Genomic DNA, 25,876 nt, shown 5'->3' on the forward strand with positions numbered 1-25,876 from the left:
TACTGACCCTTGGGAATGAATGTCAAACTGTCCTTTTCTCTATTAACTGAGATCACACAAAGGCCCAGTCCAATAAAATGTCATTTTTCTTCTGAAAGGTACAGCTCATCGGGGGCTCATTGCTTTCCTGTTGGCTTTTTTGCATTTATGAAACATAAATATAGACCAAGTTAGCATGTAATTCTGTTAGATCCATTACTAAACTTGGGATCCCTTCCAAGGCAAGCACTAGAGCTTTATTTCAGATTACTGTAAATCATGATTGACCATCTTTGCCTCCTGACTGATGGGATATACTCCTGGAGATGACCTTTGATTGGATATGGTCAGATTTCATTTTTGCTGTTGTTGGCTCTGCCTGTATCATGAACCAGCACTGCTACTGGTTTCTGAAGAAGGCTCTTTCAGCAGGGAACTAACAGGTTTTGGATTACAGCCAGCGGGCAAGGAAGAGAGAAAAGATACATTAAAGGTGTTCTTGTCTAAAATGGTGCAGGTGAAACAGGAGAGTTCAAAGCTGGGACCTCCCAAAGAAAAAAGAAAGCTAGATCAACATTTTCAAACATCCATTCTTTTGGGTGTCTTTGGTTTGGGGTGCCCAATTTGAGGTCCTGAATTGCAAGGTGCTGAGACCCTGCAATTTTCATTGATTTCATTTAGAATTGAGGTGCTCAGCACCTCTTAAAATACGGACCTGAGTGTTTGCTGTTCTCACGTGGGACTAGATTCTGATCTCAGTAAAACAGTTTAAATCCAGAATAACTCTTTGAAGACAATGGAATTACCCCCAATGGAATTGAGAGCAGAGTTTGTGATCAGACTCAAGATGTTTAATCGGGATAGGAGTACCTGGCTGACCATTAGACACAATTTCAAAGTCTTGTAAAACAGGGTTTGATGAGTTATGAGATTCAGTCTCAGGGAGGGTTGCCACTCTAGGTGGACATATTCCTGGAGGTTACATTAGGTGTTAGCAACCCTACCTGGTACTGGGTTGACAGGTCAGAGCCCCTGACTCTAGAAATGCTTTTGTGTATGAATGTAATAAGTAAACTCAGTATGGTCAAGGAGTTCAGGCTGAGCAAATTATGGGTTATGATACGATTTGTTTAGATATTTCTGGTGTCATACTGGTTGACTGGGAGCATTGTAACTAATAGTAAGGCCCAAGTTTTCTTTTTTAATGAGTCATGTGACCTTAGCCACAGGACTTGTTTATTTCTAAATGTTCATGTCTTTAGTGTTTAACTCAACAGGAGAAAGATGATTTGTGTTTAATCACAAGCCATCCTTTGATTTTTTTTTTTAAAGCCCGTGGCAACACATTTCCCTGAGACACACACCTCAGAGTGTGAGGTTAGCATGAGTGTTTGGCAGCCACTGGTTCCCATGTTATTTCATACTGAAGAGTCTGACAATGTTTGGACGTTCCACGCAAGCAGAAATTTACAAAAGCAAATATCAAAAAAGTGCAAATAAAATGTATAGCCTTAATTTTAACACTTTTTCGAAAAGGAACTGTGGATAGGGACTGTGAGCATGTTTAATGACTATCTGTGAGGTTATTTTATCATATAGAGGCCAACTAATATTGTTGGAGGTGACTCGTTCCCAATTCACTTCTTTCCTTCTGAGCAAAGCAGTGTGGCCTAATGGATAGAGCATGGGACTGGGACTCAGGAGACCTACATTCTATTCCTGGCTGTGCCACTAGCTTGCTGTGTGACCTTGGGTGAGTCACTTCGCCTCTCTATGTCACAGCTTTGAGAGCTACTGATGAAAGGTGCTAAGAACTAGGTATTAATTTCCCTGAAGTCCATGTCGGTATGAATTGTCAAGATGCATACTGTGATCTGCATGAGCCGCAGCTGTGTTGTAGAGGAGGATGCTCCTAGTGTGATCTGCAGCTGCCCTCTTCCTGAGGTGTGAGGTTCCTTATGTCTCTAGGAAGAAATGTGCATTTTTCTTTTACAGTTATTGGGACAACTGCGCACGGTCTGCACCACTTGAAAAGTAACACAGATTTCAGTGAAGACCTACTGTTTTCTATGGTGTGGAGTAGATAGTGCAAATAAACACAAAGCCAGTAGCCTCACTCAGCCACTAAGGTGCCACAATGCCAAAAGGAGGGAAAGGGCCTGGAGCAAACAGATCTATTAATCCAAAAAATTGGAGTTACTCGTAAAGCCAATCTATAATTTCCACATCAGCAAATTGTCCCCACTTGTTCAGTCTGCATTCCACTTGTGGTCATTACAGGCTCCCATGGCACTTCTCACAAATGGCTGAGTAGGTAGATATCTTAAGTAAATACTGTGCACTCTTTCTACCTAAATTCCTTGGCTCAATTATTCTTCACTTCCCCTGCTAAAAACAGTTACTGACAACTGATTTTCCACCCAAGAACGGTCCACATTATAATGGCAGGTGCATATCCAGCATCAAATGCAGCCATAGCATAGGGCATTCATTCTGCCATTGATGGATTTATGCCTGCTTGCACCATGGCTGCAGTAGTCCCATATACCTATGGGATGAAAAATATCGTTAATGTAACTACAGTAGATGGGGGCATGATAAAAACTATTCAAAGGTCTTAGACTAAGTCTTGTAAAGTACTACATACATTTATGGAGCTATTTGAATATTTTAAAAGAAATGATCTACCTTTCTTTCATCCCAATTACTGTTTTAATTTTTTTAGTAAAAAAAAAAACAACAACAAAAAAACCCGCTTTCCTCTAAAGCTACGGAAAAAGTTCAACTAGTGTCTGTGGAATACATACTCCAGAAATAAGTATAGATAAATTCATTTGGTAGCAGTTTCATGATGTTTGGGACAGTGTGTGTAAATCATCACAGCTCTGTGAGCATCACTGGAGCTACACTGATATACAGCAGCTGACAGTCTGGCCTAGAAAATGTATAAAAAAAAAATTGAAAAAGGGCAGCCCTACATGTAAATAACTATTTGTCTCCTACATTCTTTAACACAGCCCCATTATCTTATCGTTCATTAGCAGACTATTGAATTCACATAATCAGTAATAGTTTCTGGAAGCCGTTTGGCAAGCAGATATGGAAATTACTAACTCACAGCTGGGTAAGAAAAATGGCAAGTACAAACATTGATCTTTCTCTATTCCCCCACCCCCTCGCTCTCTTCCTTGGACACTGCAGATTTATTGCCTCACAGTACTCATAGATGATGTTTTCATAGTCACTAATGAGGTCCCAGCAGTTTTTAACAATAACAGGACATTACTGCTTCTGAGATATATTATGTGTTTCCCCCCCATCTTTCTCCATTTTGGTTGAATACTCAGAAGTGTGTTAGCATAAAACCCCCCCTTTTTTATTATGATGATAGATTGTCCAGTCACCTAATAAGAATAACTGCTAAGCTGGAACTTTAAAATTGTTAAGTTGTATACAACCTTTAAAATAATCTTTTAATGTGCTGTACATGGCTTTGTACATAAAAATGCCAGACAACACTTTGTTTCTACACACAAAAAAGGCAATATAGCAGAGATCACATTTCAAATGCTGTTGCTTTCTTATTCCCCTCTTCTTCATCTCCCCCAAGATCTTGGCTCTAACCAGTAATTGTGGGCACCTGTGCGCAAAGTCCCCACAGAACAGTCACTGCTAATAGTTAAAAATAATGCTCTTATAGGCCTAGCTCTCTCCTGCTCATTCAGTAACACTGGTTCATTTTAGCCCTGATTCAGGAAAGCACCTAAATGCTTGCTTAATTTTAAGCATGTGCTTAAGTCCCATTGAATTCAAGATAAATGTGTGTTTAAGTGCTTTCTTTTTTCCTGAAGCCAAAACTATTTTGCAATGAAAAACAAACTTCTTATCTTAGCTGTTGGCACACTCCTCATCTTTCTGTAGTCAGATTTGGATTCAGATCTAGAGGTGATTTTCCACTAAAGGTCATACAGTTGAGAAGTCATTCTATTTAATAGGCAAAGGTATAATACAATCTAATTCACTTATTTTACACAACACAATTTAGAAATCAGAATCAAATCTAGTTTATTTAGGTTTCTGAAGTTGTGGTTTTCTCTTTGACAAGGACTTGCAGCTTACATTCTGAAGACTGATGCTAAGGAAGTATCCTACTACAAGGATACTTGCAATGAGCAATACTGAGCAGCTGGTAATCCGTTACGAGATTACAACAATAATACTTAAGATGTGTTAAACGTTCATAGTGAAAAAGATTAGTTAATTCACGTCAGGGCAGACACAGAGGCGAAGGCCCATCCTTTCTTTGGGTTTATACACATTGCAAAAAACCCCCCCCAAAAAAACAAAACACCATAGCGGCAGCGAATCTCAGAGCTCAGCTCAACTGACTCGGGCTTGCACTACAGGGTTAAACACAGCAGTGTAGACATTCCCATTTGGATTGAAGCCTGGGCTCCAAACAGGGGCGGCTCTACCAATGCTGCCGCCCCAAGCAGTCGCCGCCGAACTGCTGCCGCCAAATTGCCACCACGGGACGTGGACTGCTGCCCCATTCTGAATGCCGCCCCAAGCACCTGCCTGGAAAGCTGGTGCCTGGAGCCGGCCCTGGCTCCAAGGCCTAGTCAGGGTGGAGGGTCTTGGAGCCTGGGCTCCAGCCCGAAGGGGGAATGTCTACACAGTTATGTTTTACCCCATAGTGCAAGCCCAAGTCAGTTGGCCTGGACTCAGACTCAGTGCTGTGGGTTCCTTTTTTTGTTTTGTGGCTGTGTAGCTATACCCTATGTGTTCTTTTCTTTTTCATCCCTTTCCTCAAATTCTTATCAGTCTCTGCCAGAAGCAGAGCAATAACAGGATTAGGCTCACTGTATCTGAATGCCTTTACCTCCACCAGCTTATTCAGTTGCTTTTACTGATGTTTTAAAACAGACAGAATTATGTTCTCTCCAAAACCCGCCCACAGAATCTGCTCTTGGCTTCAAAATGAGTTCTTATTCTGTGAGACTTATCACCAGCCATAAGTGCTGTCTCACAAGGCCTAAGTAATATCTGAGTTTAAATCAGGCAGCCTACATGCAAAGGCGGGTTCCCATGAACACTCTAAATACAGAGGCACTGTATCCAGTCCTGCAACTGGATGAAGGAAGGATTGTGGCCCATGTTTCACAGATGGAAGGCAGTAGTGTCAACTCTCATGATTTTTTCACAAGTGATGATGGGAGGGCGGGGGTGGCTGACGTCAATCTCTCAGTAATACAAGAAGCTCCAGGGCTTCAGTGAATTTGAGCCCTATCCTGGGGGTGAGGTGGGGAGGCATGCCCTCTGACTGGCACACTGCCACACTTGCCTGCCTGCCGGGGAAGAGCAGCCAGTCAAAGCTGCTGTGGTAAGAGCTCTCTTCTCTGCTTCCCCTCCCCTCAGCAACTGGAAGCCATTCTCACAGGTGGGGAGTAGGGAGCAGGAAGAGCCCAGGATGGTTTTGCTCCCTCCTCCTGAGAGCAAGAGAGATACGGCAATACCTCTGCCCTGCCCTGCTACGCTCCCTGTGGCACCCAACCAGGCCTAGGAAAGAGAGAGTGATGAGCCCCAGGAGGAGCAGAGATGATGCTGAACTGATGTGAGGACTGGGGTGCAAAATTAATTTTGGTGCAAGAGGCAGGCAGATGTAGGAGTGAGCTCCTACCATGGGAGCCAAAAATCACTTTACCCAACACTGATTGCCTCTCACATACTGGGAGTGGAGAGGGAGATTTCAAAAAAATCAAAAGACAGTTCAAAATATAATTTGTTAGAAGTCTCCTTTTTGGACCCATCTCATGATCTCTTGGGGTCTGACTCATGATCTCTTTTCTCTCTTGAGGAGGACAGCACCGAAGAGGCAAAAGGGTGTTAAAAATAATTTTAAACCCCACACAAAAATTTCTCACTTTTCACACTCCAAACACTAGGTAGACATTGGAGTTGAATCATCTTCTGCTGATGTACTCTGTGGTGTTAGAGGGCACTCATAATGCCAAATGAAGCCAGTCATGACAGGCCTAAAAGTGAACAGTGCTGACTAGGGCATTCAATGTATCCCTTGGGCAACCCCACAGGTTAAGGCTACCTCCCTCTGACTGAACCTCTGGGAGAGCTCAGGGATATAAATAACGTCTGCTGTCCTTAAAGGCAAATTCTCCACTGGGGTAGGAGGCTGCAATGTGCAGTCCCCTGTTCCAGCAGAAGTTAACAGAACCCACTATCTCATCCACACAACACCCCAGAGGGGTGGATAACTATTAATATCCCCATTTCTCAGATGTGGAAATTGAGACAGAAAGGATATGGCCAAATATTCACACACGGGTGCCTAAAGCTAAGCATTTAAATAAGTTGCCTGATTTTGAAAGGTGCCGAGTACCCACAGCTCCCACTGATCTCAATGGAAGTTATCAGTCCTCTAATCAACTGACCACTAATTTAAGGGTCTAAATATAGATTCAGGAACTTAACTTTAGGCAACCAAGATTGAAAATGTTGGCCATGCAATGCTATTATGCCTCTGGCAACTTTCTCTTAGAAGGGAGAATATACTGTAGGAGACGTGCTTGCTATTAGCTCATATTGCTAGTTTTTGGCTTTTCAGGAGATTTCTCTTTAGTCATTAAGATGTCTACCTTATATTTTATGCACTAACATATCACCTCTAACATAAAAGCACTAGATCAGCGTCACCGTGCCACCTCTATACATACAGGGAAAAGGAAGACAAAATGCTGTAATAATACCACCTTTTAAAGTTGAAAAGGGAAGGGGAAAAAAAAGAAGTTTCCTTAAAATGCCATTTTCCTCTTCAAAGGTCAATACCATTGTGAAGACTACATTAATTTCAGAGCTATATCAGGGACCTAGCAATACCTTAGATTAAAAGGTTCATCACACTAAACTTTTTCTAGTAGGATGCAACAGGATCATAAAGTTCTTGTTTTCAATTTAAATCAAAGGTTAAATAGTTAAAAACAGGAGAAATTTTTCACATTCTGTTTTGTATGTGCTCATTAATTTATTAAAACGAGGAAGAATGCAGCACATACAAAACAACTTGCTCAAAATCTGTGTGGAAGTAGTGTCCATAATATACACAAGGTGAAATCGTTTGTCAGCTGTTCAGAATTCCTTTCTAACTATATCCAATTTATAAGAAAAAGCAAGAATGACTCATATCAGTTAGAAAGACTGAACATGGACTAACAAATTACAATTCTGGAGAAAAAAAGCCACATAAAACCCCATAAATACCAGAATAATATGATAAAAATATCCATGGATCATTTGAAATTCCAGACAACTTACTACTAGTGTATTTCTGGTAGGGGGGCTTTCTTTCCCCCAAATGATTCAATATGTGCTGTTACCTAAAATAAAAATCAACTTTATACAAAGCTGCTGAAAGTTTTATGTGGTTTTAGAACACACCACACCTAAACTCAGTGGAACATTGTTTCCTTGGTATAAGAGATATTGCAAGGAGTTCCAAATACTTCAGTTGCCCAATGTATATTTAATGGATTAACAATGTTAACAAATGATCTCTTATTTCTGGCTCCTTCTGGTGAAATACAATACTTTCACAAGCATACTAGATATTCCAGTTTAGTGACCTTGCCTCCTTTCGTAGAACATGTGCACACAAACACACACATCTCTGCACAATTTGCTGCCACCAGTCCACATTTTCCAAAAATCATGTGGAGATAAAACAGACACTGCACTAACTATATTATAGGTTCTGTTCAAGTTTTTATTCTTTATTGAGATGAATTTGACAACTGTAGAACAGAACAAAAGAAATCGATTAAGATGCCAGGACACCTTCCAAGAACAAATAACCTCTGTGACAAAGTTCCTCTTCTGCCTTAGTGGGTCCTGCGCTTATTGGAGGATTTACTTGCCTCAGAGATTCACGGCAACCCTCAGTTTGGCCACTTTTACTAGTGGCTCAAACCAGCCGTTCACTCAGCTAACCTCATCACTAGCCAGCATAGGGAAAGGGAGAACAATCCCCACAGTTTTTCCTGACCCACCTAGTCAGTCAGGGATAGGTCAGGGACCTTTCCCTCTGGTGGGACCCACAGTTCAGGTCACCTCCTCTTGTCTCAAATAGGGAGTTGAGGGGGATGGGGGGAACCCAGGCCCGCCCTCTACTCCAGGTTCCAGCCCAAGGCCTTGTGGACTACAACTGTCCACAGTGTCTCTTGTAACAGCTGTGCGACAGCTACAACTCCCTAGGCTACTTCCCCATGGTCTCCTCCCAACACCTTCTTTACCCTCACTGCAGGATCTTCCTCCTGAAGCCTGATCATGCTTGTATGCCTCAGTCCTCCAGCAGCACACCCTCCCCTAATTGATGGGAAATCCTTTGTAAGCCAGGTGTCCTGATTAGTCTGCCTGCCATAACTGATTCTAGTATGTCCTTAATTGGCTCCAGGTGACTTAATTAGCTTGCCTGTCTTAATTGGTTCTAGCAGGTTCTTGATTGTTCGAGTACAGCCCCTGCTCTGGTCACCCAGGGAACAGAAAACTGTTCATCTAGTGGCCAGTGTATTTGCCTTCGACTAGACTCCTGTACCCCACTGGTCTGGGTCTGTCACACCTCCTTAAGGATTATAACTCATTTCATAATGACATGAGTTTAAATCATGCATTTATTTTCTTGTTTTCTGATGTCAAATGCCTCTGGTGTCTGTTTGTGGGTTATACCCACCACTTCATCCTTATTTTAGGGGGATCATTTTATCCATGATTTTTTAAAATCTGTCCTCCTTCCATCAAACTGTTTGCTCTAGGTAGACATCCCTACTTCTGTTTGAAAGGGTGGGGCAGATGATTTCCTCTCCCTCCCCGCTGTTGTATTGTATACTCTGTTGTTAGAAGGGGGAAAAGGGTTGTTTTAAAAGTCAGGGTTTGAAAAGAAACTCAAATATTTTGCATGATTCATGTGTCAGGTGGATGTACAAGAAAAAATTGCAAGAGAGGCTAAAGGCTTTCGATGGAAGTTTGAGGCACAGCTGTAGAAGCAAAATGTTATTGTTTTATAATGAAAACTGTCATGTGTTTCTACACATATAGAACAATCATACTTTCAGCCTGATTTACTTTTAGAGTAAGGAAAAAGTAACAAAATGTGAAAGAACAAATGGAATGGCCCTGAGACAGTACTCTGTGTGTGTGTGTGTGTGCGCGCGCACGCACGCATCAACTCTTCCTGCCAAAATGGCAACTTGCCTGCAGCAGCAGACTTCTAGGACACAAGTTACTCTGGTAATCCTAGATTCAATGCAAGTGCAGAGATTTTACACCAAGATGCCACATGACCTTGTGCTAAAATGTTTATTTTGAAATGGTATAAGTGGTAAGGTAGTGCCTCACAATCTTTAATGTATTTATCTTCACAACACCTTGTGAGATTGAGAAGTGCTATTATCCGTATTTTACAGATGGGGAAACCGAGGCTGAGAGAAACTAAGTGACTTCCGAATGGTCAAACAGGAAATCAATGGCTAAGGAAGAAACTGAACCAAAGTCTCTCATATCCCAGGCTGGCACCCTAACCACTGGAGCATCCTTCCTCTCCCAGGAAATGGTGAGTCTCTACCACCAGCTGTTGGGAACTGGGAGGGTTACCCTTAACTTTGGGTCCTCTGCATGGCAGCCCCTGTACACTTTGAAGCACTGCTACTCTCCCACCAAGTTGTCCCTGGCACCACTTTTATGTTCTAGTGGTAATACACTGTGGATCCTTGTTATCGAGACAACTGGGAATTGTCCATTCAAATTATATGGAGTATTTCTGGAAACTTTCTTTTTCTCACATTTTTAATTCTCTCTCCTCCCCCCCCCGGCCCCTTTATTTCAAGGACAGGAGATTGTGACTAATTATTTAAATAATCTCTTCTGGAAAGGGCCTGCATAGCACTCCTGCTGCTATCACAATAAAAAACACAAAATAAAGTTACAGTGGGAGTCTTACTGATGTACAGGCCACCCTGCAGCTCCACAGAAATCATAGACTTCCATGGGGCCTGGTCTGGGAGTGGCCAAGACTAGTCATCTTGGGAGATTTCAGCGTGTATACAGATGAGGGGCTTGATTCACCCCTGCTAGTGCAAGGATTGCAGTTTGCAGCCAGTGCTGCATTGTGAAAGAATTAATCTCTGGGGGAGGCAGCGTAAACCCAATGGATTTCAGCTGTCTGGGAAATACGCTGAATAAAGCACGTCTCTTGAGTGTAATGGCTATACTGACTTGACCAGCCCACACCACCCAATTTTAGTACAGTGCTTCCTCACTTTGACCCTTCAAGCAGAAAAGAGATCACAAAATTTCCACCCCCAGAGGCCCACCCAACAGCATTACATTAGCAGTAGTCATCATATGCCCTAGGATAAACCAGCCCTAATCACTCTAGTTCATTGGCTTTCTCTGCTAGATAGAAGAGCAGAGATATATTAAATATTTGTTCCCTATCTCAGTACTTAAAGACTAATGAAGTCACCCCTTAACCTTTTTTAAGCTAAATAGATTGAGCTCCTTGAATCTATCATTATAAAGCAGGTTTTCTAACCCTTTAATCATTCTCCTGGCTCTTCTCTGAACTCTCTCCAATTTATCAACATCCTTCTTGAAGTGTGGGCACCCGAAATGGACACAGTATTGCAGCAGCGGTCACACCCGTGTTAAAGAACATCTCTACTCCTATTCAAGATTCTTCTGTTTATGCATTCCAGGATCTCATTTCACCACAGAGGCACCCTAGGAGCTCACATTCAGCTGACTATCCACCACAACCCCCAAATCTTTTTCAGAGTCACTGCTTCCCAGGATATAATCCTCCATCCTGTAAGTATGGCCTATATTCTTTGTTCCTAGATGTATACATTTGCCTGTATTAAAAATGCATAAGTGTTTGCTTGCACCCACTTTACCAGCAATCCATATCACTGAGTCAGTGACTGTACTCTTCATTATTTATCACTCCATTTACCCCATTTTGTGTCATTTGCAAACTTTATGTTTTCTTGCAGGCCACGGATTTAAAAAAAAAAAAAGTTAAATGGCATAGGGCCAAGAACCAATCCCTGTGGGACCCCACTGGAAACACCACCCGTTCAATGATAATTCTCCCTTTACAGTTACATTTTGAGACCTGTCAGACAGCCATCTTTTAATCCAAATACTGCATGCCATATTAATTTTATATCATTCTACCTTTTTTTTTTAATCCAAATGTCATTGGGTACCAAGTCTAAGCATATTAGGTCAATTCTATTATCTCTAGCAACCAGACTTGTGGTCTCAGCAAAAAAAAGATATCAAGTTAGTTTGACAGAATCTGTTTTCCATAAACTCATTTGATTTGCACTAGTTATATTACACTCCTTTATTTCTTTATTAATTGAGTCCTATATCAGCCCCTCTATAATTTTGCTTAGGATCAATGTCAGGCAATTACCCAGATCATTTCATTTACCCTTTTAAAATATTGGCACATTAGCTTTCTTTCAGTCTCCCGGAACTTCCCCAGTGCTCCAGGATTTATTGAAAGTTAGAACTGATGGTCCTGCAAGATCCTTAGCCAGTTTTTAGAATTCTTGGATGCAAGTTATTTGGATTTGCTGATTTTAAAAAAAGTCTAACTGAAATAGTTTTTGTTTAAGGTCCTCCAGAGATATTAGTGGAATGGAAGGAGTGTTATCACTTAAGTTCCCTCTAAGCTGTGCGGCTGCGCAGCAGCCTATTAAGCGCCGCGCAGGTGCTCAGGGCTACAACGGGGAGAGATATCGCTCTCCCAGCCCCAGACCTGCCGTAGCGGGGAGAGGCACCCCTACCCCGGCCCGGACTTGCTACAGCCGGGGGAGAGGTGTCCAACCTGTGGCCCCAGCCCCGGAGTTGCTGCGGCCAGGGAAGAGGCATATCTCCTCCCCCCAGCCCAGGTGCTGCTGCAGAGAGAGTGAGCTGCGGGAGTCCTCTCTCCCCACCATAGCCCTGGGGCAGCTTTTACCCCAAACTTCTTATCCCCAGACCCACCCCAGAGCCCGAAGCCTAGCCAGAGCCCTCAGCCCCCCTGCAACCCTCTACCCCAGCCCTGAGCCCCCTCTCACATCTCTCCTCGGCCCCACCCCAGCCACATAATTTTGTTATGTGCACCAATGTGGAGGTGACGTGTGACATCACCTCCATATTGGTGCACATAAAATTCATTCCCCACATACATGGGAAAAATTAGAGGGAACACTGGTCATCATCATATGAGATTATCTCATTTGTTTTTCCTCCAAATACAGAACATTTATTGAACACATCTGTCTTTTCTGCATTATTATTGTTAGTTCTACCATTTCCAACTAGAATGGACCATTGCCATTGTTTTTATTCCTAATATACTTTAAAACTCCTCCATATTGTCCTTAACTCTGCTGGATATAGATTTCTCCTTGTGTCCCTTTGCTTCCCTTATTAATTTTCTACAATTCCTACCTTCGGATTTATATTCATTACTATCAACTTCCCCTTTCTTCCATCTGTTTTATATATATAATTTTTTCAGCTTGCCCTTTAAACCAAGTCAGTTTTTAACCAGTATGGCCCTCTTCCTCAGTTGTGGCTTTTTGGGGCATCTAGTAAGGTGTTCTTAAATGATTCTTAATTATCATTACCATTTTTCTGCTTAAATTATTCCTCCCAACTGATATGTCTAATAATTGTCTTCAGCTTTGTGGAATTGGTCCTATTCATAGATTCATAGATATTTAGGTCAGAAGGGACCATTATGATCATCTAGTCTGACCTCCTGCACAACGCAGGCCACAGAATTTCACCCACCACTCCTACAAAAAAACCTCACACCTCTATCTGTGCTATTGAAGTCCTCAAATCGTAGTTTAAAGACTTCAAGGAGCAGAGAATCCTCCAGCAAGTGACCCGTGCCCCATGCTACAGAGGAAGGCGAAAAACCTCCAGGGCCTTCCAATCTGCCCTGGAGGAAAATTCCTTCCCGACCCCAAATATGGCGATCAGCTAAACCCTGAGCATATGGGCAAGATTCATCAGCCAGACACTACAGAAAATTCTTTCCCGGGTAACTTGGATCTTACCCCATCTAATAACCCATCACAGGCCATTGGGCCTATTTACCATGAATATTTAATTACCAAAACCATGTTATCCCATCATACCATCTCCTCCATAAACTTATCGAGTTTAATCTTAAAGCCAGATAGATCTTTTGCCCCCACTACTTCCCTCGGAAGGCTATTCCAAAACTTCACTCCTCTGATGGTTAGAAACCTTCGTCTAATTTCTAATCTAAATTTCCTAGTGGCCAGTTTATATCCATTTGTTCTTGTGTCCACATTGGTACTGAGTTTAAATAATTCCTCTCCCTCTCTGGTATTTATCCCTCTGATATATTTAGAGAGAGCAATCATATCTCCCCTCAACCTTCTTTTAGTTAGGCTAAACAAGCCAAGCTCCCTGAGTCTCCTTTCATAAGACAAGTTTTCCATTCCTCGGATCATCCTAGTAGCCCTTCTCTGTACCTGTTCCAGTTTGAATTCATCCTTCTTAAACATGGGAGACCAGAACTGCACACAGTATTCCAGGTGAGGTCTCACCAGTGCCTTGTATAACAGTACTAAAACCTCCTTATCCCTACTGGAAATACCTCTCCTGATGCATCCCAAGACCACATTAGCTTTTTTCACAGCCATATCACATTGGCAGCTCATAGTCATCCTATGATCAACCAATACTCCAAAGTCCTTTTCCTCCTCCGTTACTTCTAATTGATGCGTCCCTAGCTTATAACTAAAATTCTTGTTATTAATCCCTAAATGCATGACCTTACACTTCTCACTATTAAATTTCATCCTATTCCTATTACTATCCTATTTTTATCCTATTCCTATTACTTCAGTTTACAAGGTCATCCAGATCCTCCTGTAGGGTATCCCTGTCCTTCTCTAAATTAGCAATACCTCCCAGCTTTGTATCATCCGCAAACTTTATTAGCACACTCCCACTTTTTGTGCCCAGGTCAGTAATAAAAAGATTAAATAAGATTGGTCCCAAAACTGATCCTTGAGGAACTCCACTGGTAACCTCCCTCCAGCCTGACAGTTCACCTTTCAGTAGGACTCGCTGTAGTCTCCCCTTTAACCAATTCCCTATCCACCTTTCAATTTTCCTATTGATGCCCATCTTATCCAATTTAACTAATAATTCCCCATGTGGCATGGTATCAAACGCCTTACTAAAATCTAAGTAAATTAGATCCACTGCGTTTCCTTTGTCTAAAAAATCTGTTACTTTCTCAAAGAAGGAGATCAGGTTGGTTTGGCACGATCTACCTTTTGTAAAACCATGTTGTATTTTGTCCCATTTACCATTGACCTCAATGTCCTTAACTACCTTCTCCTTCAAAATTTTTTCCAAGACCTTGCATACTACAGATGTCAAACTAACAGGCCTATAATTACTCGGATTACTATTAAAGCACCAAGTATGTGTGTGTGTGTGTGTATAATTACTGGTATGGACTTTATTGTGCTTGCACATTATTAATCTGATCCAGTCATGATCACTTGTACCTAACTTACCATTAATTTACTCTGCAAAATTCTTAATGATGAAATACTTTTGTAACATTTAAAATGTTCTAAGTGCTTGAAGAACATTCATGGAGATTAACTAATTATCTATCATCTAGCGTCACCTCTCCTCCCAGAGAATGCGGGTGTCATAGCAAACAGGTACACTACAGCTATAAGTTCCCCTCTCATGGATGTTAGTGGTAGGGCATTCCGAGTGGTGGGCCCCAGCTTTAGAATTTGCTCTCACAGGAAACCCTGCAGAGCTTGGCCTCTTCTAAAGCATGAGGAAAAATGCACTTTTGTTCAGACTTTTTAGTAAGTGTAGGAGTGTGAAGCCCCTTGATAGTTTGCCTCTCAGATGGAAATTCCCTTGAGAGATGCGGCGAGTGGTCCAAGCTGTAGTGCATGGGGGTGCAAAGTTTATACTTCCTCTTTGGGGAAAGTTAAGTATTCTCTTGTTCTAAGTTATAGGATAGGTGCCCAGATGCTACAGTCATAGTTACCTCATTAATATGTGTAATAATATAGACCAACACAACAGTTTTCCAACAACACAAAAAGCCCACAGTTTAGGAAAGTGGAGGATCAGAAAGTACACAACTGCAGGTGTATGGAGATCTGGGAAAAGCGTATTTCCAGTGGAAAGAGTGTGTGTTTGTGGAGGTTGGACAGGGGACAGGGACAGCAGAGTGGTGTAGGAGGCCGGCAGAGGGGCTAGCAAACTGGGAGGATGTAAAAAGAGCAAAGAACATTTGTGAGCTCTTTGGCAGATGCTTGAGCAGGTGGAATGCAGCGTGTTTACACAGTTCATATTTCAATATACTAAGAAAACAGAGTTTCAGGCTTTAAGCTGTTATTAAGCTCCCCTCGACTCCTGCCCCAACCACTTCTTTAACATCTACCTTCAGATCTTGTATGAAGCTGTTCTCTGCTGGACTGATGGTGCTGGGGCAGTGCACTGTGCCACCAGCTGAGAAAACAAATTTGAGAAAGAGCGTGCGCTCAGGTTAACAAGCCTTGGGCAAGCAAACCTTTTTCCCCCCCCTCACTCCCCTGTTCTCACCTCTTATTCCCCAAAGCCCCAGGAATAGTGCACTGTGGTAGTTGGTGCCGTTAGGCAAGGAATGGAAGACTGGCTACAGAACAGCACATAAAAAAGGGGAGAGAGACTTACAATGGTCCATTTTTTACTTTTTGCATAATGAAAACCAGAGGCCTAATACAGTGACACTGTAGAAGGGGTGGACAAGGAAAAACAGACTTCTAAGATAAAGTATATGTACGTCTGTCAGTAATGAATATACCTAGGTTTATAATCTATAGACATATATAAACAGGCTCCTTTACTAATTCGAATTAAGAGTAAATGAAATTAAACTGAGTACAGGACAGGTAGGAACATTTCCCATAAGCAGAATTAGTGCTCAGCAAACTAGATGAGAGGAACTTTTTTTATAAAACTGCCTTGCTGATCCACAGGTGTTCTCATATCTGATCTGTGCTTCATCCACTAAATTCAAGTCATGGGCATTAAAAGAAGGGACTAGCTTCAAAAAAAAAAAAAAAAAAAAAAAAAGACTGTTCAAGTTCTCAGTTCATGCAGGACTGGGTGAAAAAAACCCACCACATTAGAACATTTTGCTTTTTGGGGAGAACTTTTTTCTTTGTTGAGCAGTGACTGAGAAAGCAACAAATACATTTCTAAGACTAAATATGCTCATTTAGAGGCTGGGAGATGAAAACTACATCTGATGCTAATACCTGACATTGGTAATACAGAGCTTTGCCCCTTTAAAGCACTGTTAAGGGCCAGGTTGTGCCATTAAGGAAGAGATAGGGGCTCGCACACAGACACTACCCAAGTGGCTTGGTCTCCCAGAGCTCCTGGGCACTGCTGTCACTGCAGGATGCAGAAATAACCCTCCTTGGCTATCCAGCTCTGGAGGATATGTGAGGAGGGAGTGGGCCCGTAGCTCTGCCTCCTTTCTTCCCTTTTGGAAAGGATAAGTTCTGAGTTTTATTCATTGCTCAGCCACTATCTCACTGTGTGATCAGGGGCAAATCCTTTAACCTCTTTGCTCTTCAATTTCTTCATCTGTGAAACAGATGAGTAATACACTTACACCTCTAGCAGTGAAACTGAATTAACCTTTTTACATAGGATCCTTGTATGAAAGGCACTACTGAAGGACAAAATAATTACTGCCATTGTTCAGGCTAGTTGCACTGCAGCGAGGCTTCAAGTAAAGTTATTTTTGTTAGCTGTATTCCACTGCTTTTTTTTTTTTTTTTTAAAGAAATGTGCATAATTTCACCACAGAGCCCTGGGGGTGCGGGACCCCCACAAGCTGGTGCTGAGAGCATGCGGAGTCTGTTGGTGCTAAGCCCGGCTCATGAGACAGCTCATGGTGTCCGACACCATCAGGTGGTCCAGAGACATCTACACAGAGCACATCACAGGACAGTGTTAGTACTAGGACAAGCGAACGAGACCGCCGGTCAGGGAAATAACTCACTTCCTTCCTTCCCTGACGAACCAAGGGATGCAACCCACCCAGGTACCTATTCGCTACCCCAATACTGACTTGGACTCTAAATACTTTCTATGGGTGGTGTACCCAAGATCACTTATTCACGGACTCTTTAAAAACTCCTGCACCCCAATCTGGGTCTATGCTGGTTATGTGCTACGTATGTATCTTGTAAACCTTGTAACCGATACTTGTAATCTCTCATAACTCAAGCCTGACCCCAGATGTACAGTACCTTCCTTCTTAACCTGTGTAAAAACTTGATTTTAAACATTAGCTTTAATAAAATTTTTAAATCTGATCTAATCAATTTACTATCTGATATATTCCATATTCATAGACTACGGTTTGCTTGGAAGGATTAGATTTTCCTCAGTAAATGCCAATCAACTTCGATTTCACCAAGCACATACAAACAGGCGAAAAATATTTCCAATGATAACCACCAAAATTTACAGATAGGCAAAGTAAGAAATGCTGCTTGAGAATGTATTAGAGAATTTAAGGGTATTTACTCTATGTATTTTAACATGTGATGTTAACAATTTGTGCGTTAAAGGTTATAAAGCTTTAATATTTTGAATCTCAACATCTACGGTCATTAAATAATTATAGCCTGATACCATCCTCCGTTGTTTGACCCACCCATAATTTCACACAACTGTCAAAATTTAAAGATAATGTTGGTTTATTTTTAACCATTTTTTCCTATCAAAATTATTTTTAAAGAAGTGATTTTAGTCAAGCCTAACTGTGTTACGAACTTGTAGTTTGAAAATTGGGCCTATGGTACATGTACATGAATACTTAACTCATCTGCTCAGCACCTCGAAGGAGAACCCCAGCACCCTACATGACAGCCTATATTCTGTGAAAGTAGTAAATGCTCAGTATATTGACAAATTGTAGGGCAGGAGTTAAAAATCAATTCCCCTGCTCCCCCCGCAATCCAGACATTCACATCAACATATCATTGACTCACCCAGTCTTACAACTAGCTGATTTAAAGACGGATCATCTTGATCTGATCATTATTTCCATTGCTGCAGTCTGTGTGCTCACAATTTATGAGATGCGTGGAGAGAATAGAAGTATTAGCCCAGAAGCATGCCTGTTTTTTGTAAACATCAAATGCAACAGCACCCTCCACTGTCCATTAAAGGGAAAAGACATTTGCTTTGATAATTTCTTCCAACAGGATGACGAAGTCCAGCAGCAGGAGATCATACTAATAATAACAGATTACCCAGCTGTTTGAAGAAAATGTATTAATATAAATGAACATAAGTAAGTGACTGGCATTTGGCCATTTATTTGAAAAATAATGATAATGGCATAAGTTTCAGCTAACTTGGAGTATAATTAAAGATGAAATTGTAATTAGTCTACTGTGTGTATTTTATTATGATGTCATTGCAAAGAATGTAAAACTCTTTATGATTAAGATTTCCCCCCAAACTGCTATCTGAATAGCTTCTGACAGAGCCAAGAAAATAAAAATCATATGCACTTTCTCACACAGTATGCATCTCAGAGGTCTTAATAGTAGCTGGACTTGTTTGTTGCCATAGGGCTATATATATATGGGAATTGCAGCCCCTTTCAGATCTGAGTGGTAGAATGATATACATGACTGTTCCTGTCTCCTGTGTAGCCAATGATTTGAGTTTAATATCCATTTTTTGTGTGATAGGATTAATCAATAGGTTATACCATATATATTCATTGTATGTTAATCAGAGGTAATGTGTATAAAAGTATAAGATTGATCAGTATTTAGAGGAACCATGTAGTAGACATAAGTGAGAAAAGCTGAAACTCAAGAAACTGTGGGCTGAGGCCTGCAAGATTTTAGCTTAGCTACTTTAGGCCTGGGGGGCAAGAAATGATGGCGTAAGTCAGTGACCAAGAAATAACCCCGAAAGAGAGGTTATGAGAAAATAGGTACCAACTGGTAATATTGTGAAAGTATAGCTGGGAAGATTAACTTTATTTATAAATGCTGTAACAACACATTGTCTCCAACATGCGCCTTAATTGCAAGATAAAGGCGGTACGTCAATGTTAATGGGAGCCCACACAGCCTATAGAATGCGGGGTCCCTTGTGTTTCTATGGGACACAGGCCAATAAGAAAGAGAGGACTGACACTTTCATATACATGTGAAGAATGTAGGTATAGACAGAATCACAGTATAAAAAAGGGTGCCTAGAGCAGGAAAATTGAGCTTCCTACGGGAAACTCCCACAGGAACCACTCCTGTATGGATGCTCAATCCATGAGAGGGCCAACAGGAGGAGGATGTGAGCATGTCTGTAGGTATAACTGGTACATGATACTTATCTTTAGGAATTGTTTATGTTGTGACATTTATAACTTTGTTGGTAGCTTTAGCCTATCTTTTAGCAGTTTTCTTAATGACACATACAGTTACAAGAGCATCTGCGGTTTCATGTATTCCTATGGACTCTAGATCCAGAACAAACAGAGATAACTGTGTTGAACTTGAGACTGTAGCTGCCAGAGCTGAACCCACTGGAGTAGAATTTACATTAATTAGAATAAAAGGCTATACCTGCCTTGATCCCCCATGGAACTGTGGAAAACACACAACATGTTAAGATACATATGAAAATAAAATAGAGTATTCACACTGTTTCCCCTCACCTTTGTTTCCATTCCTTCTTTTCTCTTTTTGATAATTTTGTTTAAGGTTTAAAATGACATATTTGATATTGCTGTCTGTCACTGGAAAACACTATTTTTCTTCTTCTCACAATCCCACATCAATATACGGGGTGTGTGCGTGCGCGCACAATATAAAAACACCTGTATTAAGCTTTCATAGCCCTTAAACATCAATTAATCCTCACCGGCACTGTGAGCTAGGTAGATACTATCTCTAGTTTACAAAGGTGTGACCTACATCAAAAAGGTGAGGTTGAGTAATCAGCCCCCAGTCACACTAAGTGCAGGCTGATTGAGTTCCCAGCTCTAACCATAGAAATACTTCTACCTCTAAACTGAATAGTTTTAATTTGCAAGTAACCCACAGCTAGAGAGGCTGGGTTTGGCTCAGAAGTGCCAACTCCATAGGTTCTCCGGGGCTCAAGCACCCACTGAAAAAAATAGGGGGTACTCAGCACCCATAGGGCTGGATTAATCTTTGGTGGCCTTGGCCTGTGCTTCGGACTGTGGCCCCATTCCCCCACTCGGCCTCTTTCCCCTGAGGCCCCACCTGGCCTCTTCCCAACAAGGCCCTGCAAAAACAAAAGTCAGCACCTGTGCTTTGGCCAATGCAAACCAAGGGGCAGGGCTACCAGTGGCAGAAAGTCCACAAGGAAGGGTGGAATGGAAGAAGATTGCAGATGCTTTCTGTCCCTGCAACTCTTTTGTCAGGAGAGGTGCAAACAGCCAGTGCAGTCGAAAAAAAACAAGTGGTGTAGCCCGGGCTCCTGAGGGGTGAACTGACTGAGCAAATCTCTACCTTCAGCTTCTGCTGACAGGGGTCCTATGGAGCAGACTTTATAATTGCTTTCATTATGGTTATTTGCATTTATATTACAGTAGTGTCTAGAGGCCCCGCCATGATCATGGTCCCAACTGTGCCAGGCACTATATAATCATATAGTAAGGGACGGATTCTGTCTTGAAGAACTCACAATCTAAACAGACAGAAAGACAAAGGGTGGAAGTATAGACTGTGGCGTGAAGTGACCTGCCCACAGGTTTATTTGCAGGTCAGTGGTAGAACCAGGAGTAGAACCTAGGTTTCTTGACTTCCAGTGCAGAGCAGTGTCCAGTGGATCATCTGTTGCAGAACCTGTGAAGGAGCAAAGCAAGCAATGAGAGTCTTGCTTTTTTACAGCTCTTTGATGGCAGAGCAGTAAAAATCAATAGCATGTGTAACAACCAAGTGGAAAGATTTCTGACATAAGCAGATTTCAAATTGCCTATAATTGCAGAATTTCTCACAGATTAAAATAAAAGGTGAAATAGCAACCTAACATCAATATAAAGCTGGGCTTTTCAAAGGGGCCCAATTCCCATTAAAAGCAGATGAGAGTTAGGCATATAACCCCCCCCTAGGCATTTTGAAAAGTCTCAGCCTAAAAGAAAAAAGGCACCGATCTCAGGCTGCAGGTGCCTCTTATAAAAATGTACAGAACAGCAAATATACACATTCAGTGCTTATCCCCCTGCACTGCCAGAGTAAAATAAGCAACCAAAACACCACCACCACCACCTCCTAAATTTTAAGAAGCGTCTGGTGGTTTGGAGTGTCTATTTTTGGTTGCCCAAGTTGAGACCCTCTAAAAGGGCCTTATTTTCAGAAATTGCAGAGCACTTCCTCAACTTGGGCCCCTATCAGTATCAACTCCATTCTGCCTGAGCATACCCACCCTCAGCCACCTCCCTGCTACCTGAAAGCCTAAGAGAATAGATGACCCTTTCAGATTACCCTAAAGAGCAACAAATTCAGGCTATCTTGGGCTGTTGGGAGGAGGATTTCCAAATTTTCCTCTTGAAGAATGCACTAGCAGCAGCATCCTGTCTTTTAAAATCCAGTCCAACCACACCCTTTGAGCAGCATCAAAACAGGAGAGAAGCAGTCTCTTGGAGTACATCTCCACAGCTGATGGCAGTGAGCCTCCTAGCCCAGGTGGCTGACAGACTCTGGCTTGCACTGCCACACTAAAAACAACTGTGATGACAGCGCATTTAGACTCAGATTTTAAGGCCAGAAGGGACCATCATGATCATCTAGTCTGACCTCCTGCATATTGCAGACTACAGAACCTCACCCACCCATTCCTGTAATAGACCCATAACCCATTTAAGTTGTGGCTTGGGCTGGAGCTCATGCCCTGAAGCCCACCTTCCTCCCTAGCTTCAGAGCCCAAGCCACAATGTCTACTCAACTATTTTTAGCACTGTCGCACATGCCCCATGAGCCAGAGTCTGTTGAGCCTGGCTCAGAGGCCCACTGCTGGCACAGTGTCATTGGTGTCATGTGGTAGCAGTGAGATACATTAGTTTAAGAAGTAAGCTGCCTTATTTTCCCACCATTGCAGTAATTTAATTTTGAGGTGACAAAAGGCTTGGATCATGGGGACGAGGCCTATGTCTGAAAAAAGGTTAGAGTTGGTCAAAGCATTTTCAAGGGAACAGTTTTCCATTGGAAAACACAGTTTTATTAAATTGTTTCATGGGAACATGTCAGCTTTGATGAAATATGATGGGAAATCTAAATGAATCTGTATGTCTTTCTAGTTTTGTTAACTAATGTCGAAAAGTTTCATTGAGCTAAAGTGAAAAATTGCATTTTGACTTCTCATTTAGTTTTGTTTTTATTATAACAATTTTAAAATGCATATTCATACATATTATATTTCAACATCATCAAGAAATCTTAAGACAGAGACAATTCAATGTTTCCAAAATGACTTTTCTAAAAATTTTCATTCCTCAAGAAATGTTGACTTTTTGTTCTGATTTGTAATTAAAACAATTTTCAGAAGATCAGAACTTTCTGCAAAACTCTCTTTTCCAACCAGCTCTAAGACAGGTATAGCTTGCAGGCCATGAAGTCTTGGGAGTGCTGCACTGGCTTGTCCAACAGCAGCTAACAATCTAACCTCAAATCTTGAATTCAAGTGACAAATGTTGGGCAATCAATGGGCAGATATAATCTTCACCATATATTCCACTGTTTTCTCTAACTCATCAATATCACTTCCCTCTACCTCATTGATCCTCAGCCAAACAAACCTCATTGATTCAGGTTTAAAACATGCATAAGGAAGTACTATTTCACACAATGCACAGTCAACCTGGGGAATTCATTCAATGGGATGTTCTGAAGGCCAAAAGCATAACTGGGTTAAAAAAAATTAGATAAATTCCTGGAGGATAGGTTCATCAATGGCTATTAGCAAAGATGGTTAGGGATGCAACCCCATGTTCCCAGGGTCCCTAAACCTCTGACAGACAGAAAGCTGGGACTGGACAACAGGAGGTGGATCACTCAAAATTGCTGTGTTCTGTTTCTTCTCTTGGAAGCATCTGAAACTGGCCACTGTCAGAGAAAGGATACTGGGCTACATGAACCATTGGTCTGACCCAGTAGGGCCATTCTTATGTTCTTATGACTCAGTCTCAGCCAGACCTTAAGGTATTTAATAGGATTAATCTTGGGAATACAGGGGACTGGAGATGGAGGCCATAAGGAGCCTTCTTCCCTTGCAATCCCTGCCCAAATGGAGTTGTAGTCCTGTGCTCTTCTTGGGTGCAAATCACCTAAAATGGGGAACGGAGACACACGGAGAAGATGGGTCCATGGTCAAAAGGCATATGGTACACCTTCTAAAGGGGTGTAGCAGTGGGTATATTCCCTCTGCATTCAGGGAGTTCTGGGAGGAAGCGAGATCCCTGATGCATAGTTAGTCCTGAAGCTCTTCCTCCCCACCTCTTCAAACAATTTAGCTTTGCACCACTGCTTATGAGCATCTGTGTCTATCAAGCCCAAACTGTGAATAATGTAATGCTGTCTATTGGTATATTGCAGGCTTATTTGAGGAAGCTGATGGGGTCATTCAGCTAGTGCAGGCAACAAGAGATATTACAGTTAAGACATTTTATTACCCTACCATTAGTATGCACTATAGTCAGCCTGGTTCACTTATCTGGTCTCCTAATTTTGGCACAGCTTTCTACTCCCAACAAGTCCCCTATTGTACATCATTTTATAGGTCTTCCTCTGAACAATTCTCGAGGTTCAAACTGATGAGATTCTTGTCTCTGCTGCTTCTGGCCATACCTGGGAGCTTTAAATGGGATCAGCAACAACTAGACAGAGTGGGAGGATGATCTAGCCATGAGGCACATTTTGAAAGTACAGAATCCATGCCAGAACCAAACCATCTTGAGTGGTTAAAAAACATGCAGCAGAATACGTAGACGGCATCTGGCACGTGTATATTATGGTGATGCCATAAGTGCCTAAACTGATAGATAAATTGGAGACATAATATGTGGCCACCATCACTTCCTCTATTTTATAACCCAGTTAAAGTCTGGGATGAAAGCCAACGAAACGAGAGAAGGGAAATGCAAGAAGTCTCTACTGAGTTCATAGTATATTGGTCTCATTACAGTATAAAACCAAAGCAACGTATAGTAGCTTGCTAAAAAGAAGGCATTAATACATCAGTTGATCGTAATTCTAATCCCAGCATCAGGGACAGTGTGCTACAGTAAAACGCATGCTATACATTTTAAATTGAGAATCTTCTCAATTTGTGCCCAATTCAAAGCTTAGCAACAATTGCACAAACCAATCAAAAAAAGCAATGATAAGGTACACTGTGAAGTCAGAGGATCCTTCTTTCAGATTGCTTGTCTGGCCTTGGCACTCCTAAGGTACTTCCAAAGCAGTGAGGTGGATCAGAGACGCTACATTCAGAAATACAGTAGTTATACCAGTTTTAGATATGAGTGGAAGAAAGTTAACGTAGAACCAGAAATTGCTAAGTAAAAGGCAGGTAAAAAGTAAGAGAAACAAAAATTGTGAAAAAAGTAGAGAGATAGGAAGGAGCTTCTACACCTGCAAAAAGCACCCAGAAGGTATTAAGAGCTGCCAGGGAAGCCATTTGCAATGCACAATACCATGTTTTATTGGCCCTACAGAATCCAAGAACTATGCTGCATATTCCTGAGCACCATTTGCTGGCATCTTAGCTATTTACATATACATAGACATACAGCACTCCTGTAACATCTCTCTCCTGATCATGGAAATTTGCACTCAAAGTCCCTTCCTTCACAAGCCCTCAGGATAGTTGTGTGCTTCTGGATTTTCTGAAGTTACCTGACGACTCCAAAGAGTCAACAGAAAATGCACATCTCTCACAGTCATCTCTAGTCTCCCCTGAAGCTCTCAGCCGCGTGGAGAGAGGGACTTGCCTGGCTCATCTCAAGGGTAATCTTCCCTGGCTCTCAATCAGAACCAGTTCATGGCTGCTCTTAACCAGCATCATCAGCACCCTTTTTAAACGTTCATTAGTGTTTTTAGTTGCCTGTATTCCCTAATCCTGATACCCAAGCTCATATGTGAAATGGGTAGATAGGCACTTTGATAAATATCAATGCTATGGAAGAAGCAGTTTAGAGGGGCCAGTAATCTAGTACTCCAGGACCTTGTGCTTCCTACCAAGTTGACCCCTTTAATACAGAAACTGAAATTCAGTGAAAGAATGTCTTGGTAGCTGAAGCTGAGTTCTAACATAGACAAAGGGTGTGAGCTTTGAAACCAGCTTTTACCATGTGTTAGATTAATGGATTTTGTAGTAAAAACACAGCAGCAAAACAAAATTTAAACACTTGAGAGTCCTGATTACAATTGCTGGGGCAGAAATATTTCTTGCTAGAATAAACCCTACTGAACATCGTTAAGTGCAAAATATTGTATTCATCACAAGAACCAAGAAACCACAGGGACAGTAAAACTTATTTTTCCCCCAGAGATTCCAATAATGAAACATTTACAAGGTCCGGAATCTTTGATTGCACATTCCAGCTGGCGCCCAGTGTTGTGTCAATTTAGGTGACATTAGTCACCTTATTATATTAAAGCGCTCTTCAAATCCACAGAGAAAGTTCACGCAATGTGAGCATTCAACTGTAATCTGGTCACAGCATTAATTCAGTAAAGTAGCTATGGAATATCAACTAACAGAA

At 41.7% G+C, this 25,876-nt stretch overlaps 1 long non-coding RNA gene across 1 annotated transcript in view; it reads right to left on the reverse strand.

Annotated features, from left to right (window-relative positions):
* LOC141982665 (uncharacterized) overlaps positions 1-18,197 on the reverse strand; it is a 69,232-nt gene extending 51,035 nt beyond the window's left edge. The window contains exon 1 of the long non-coding RNA XR_012638170.1: positions 18,120-18,197. This is a non-coding gene — a long non-coding RNA (uncharacterized LOC141982665). The remainder of the gene's footprint in view (positions 1-18,119) is intronic.
* Positions 18,198-25,876: the final 7,679 nt, after the last annotated feature.

This window comes from Natator depressus, chromosome 2, assembly GCF_965152275.1.
Source record: "Natator depressus isolate rNatDep1 chromosome 2, rNatDep2.hap1, whole genome shotgun sequence".
Taxonomy (NCBI): Eukaryota; Metazoa; Chordata; order Testudines; family Cheloniidae; genus Natator; species Natator depressus.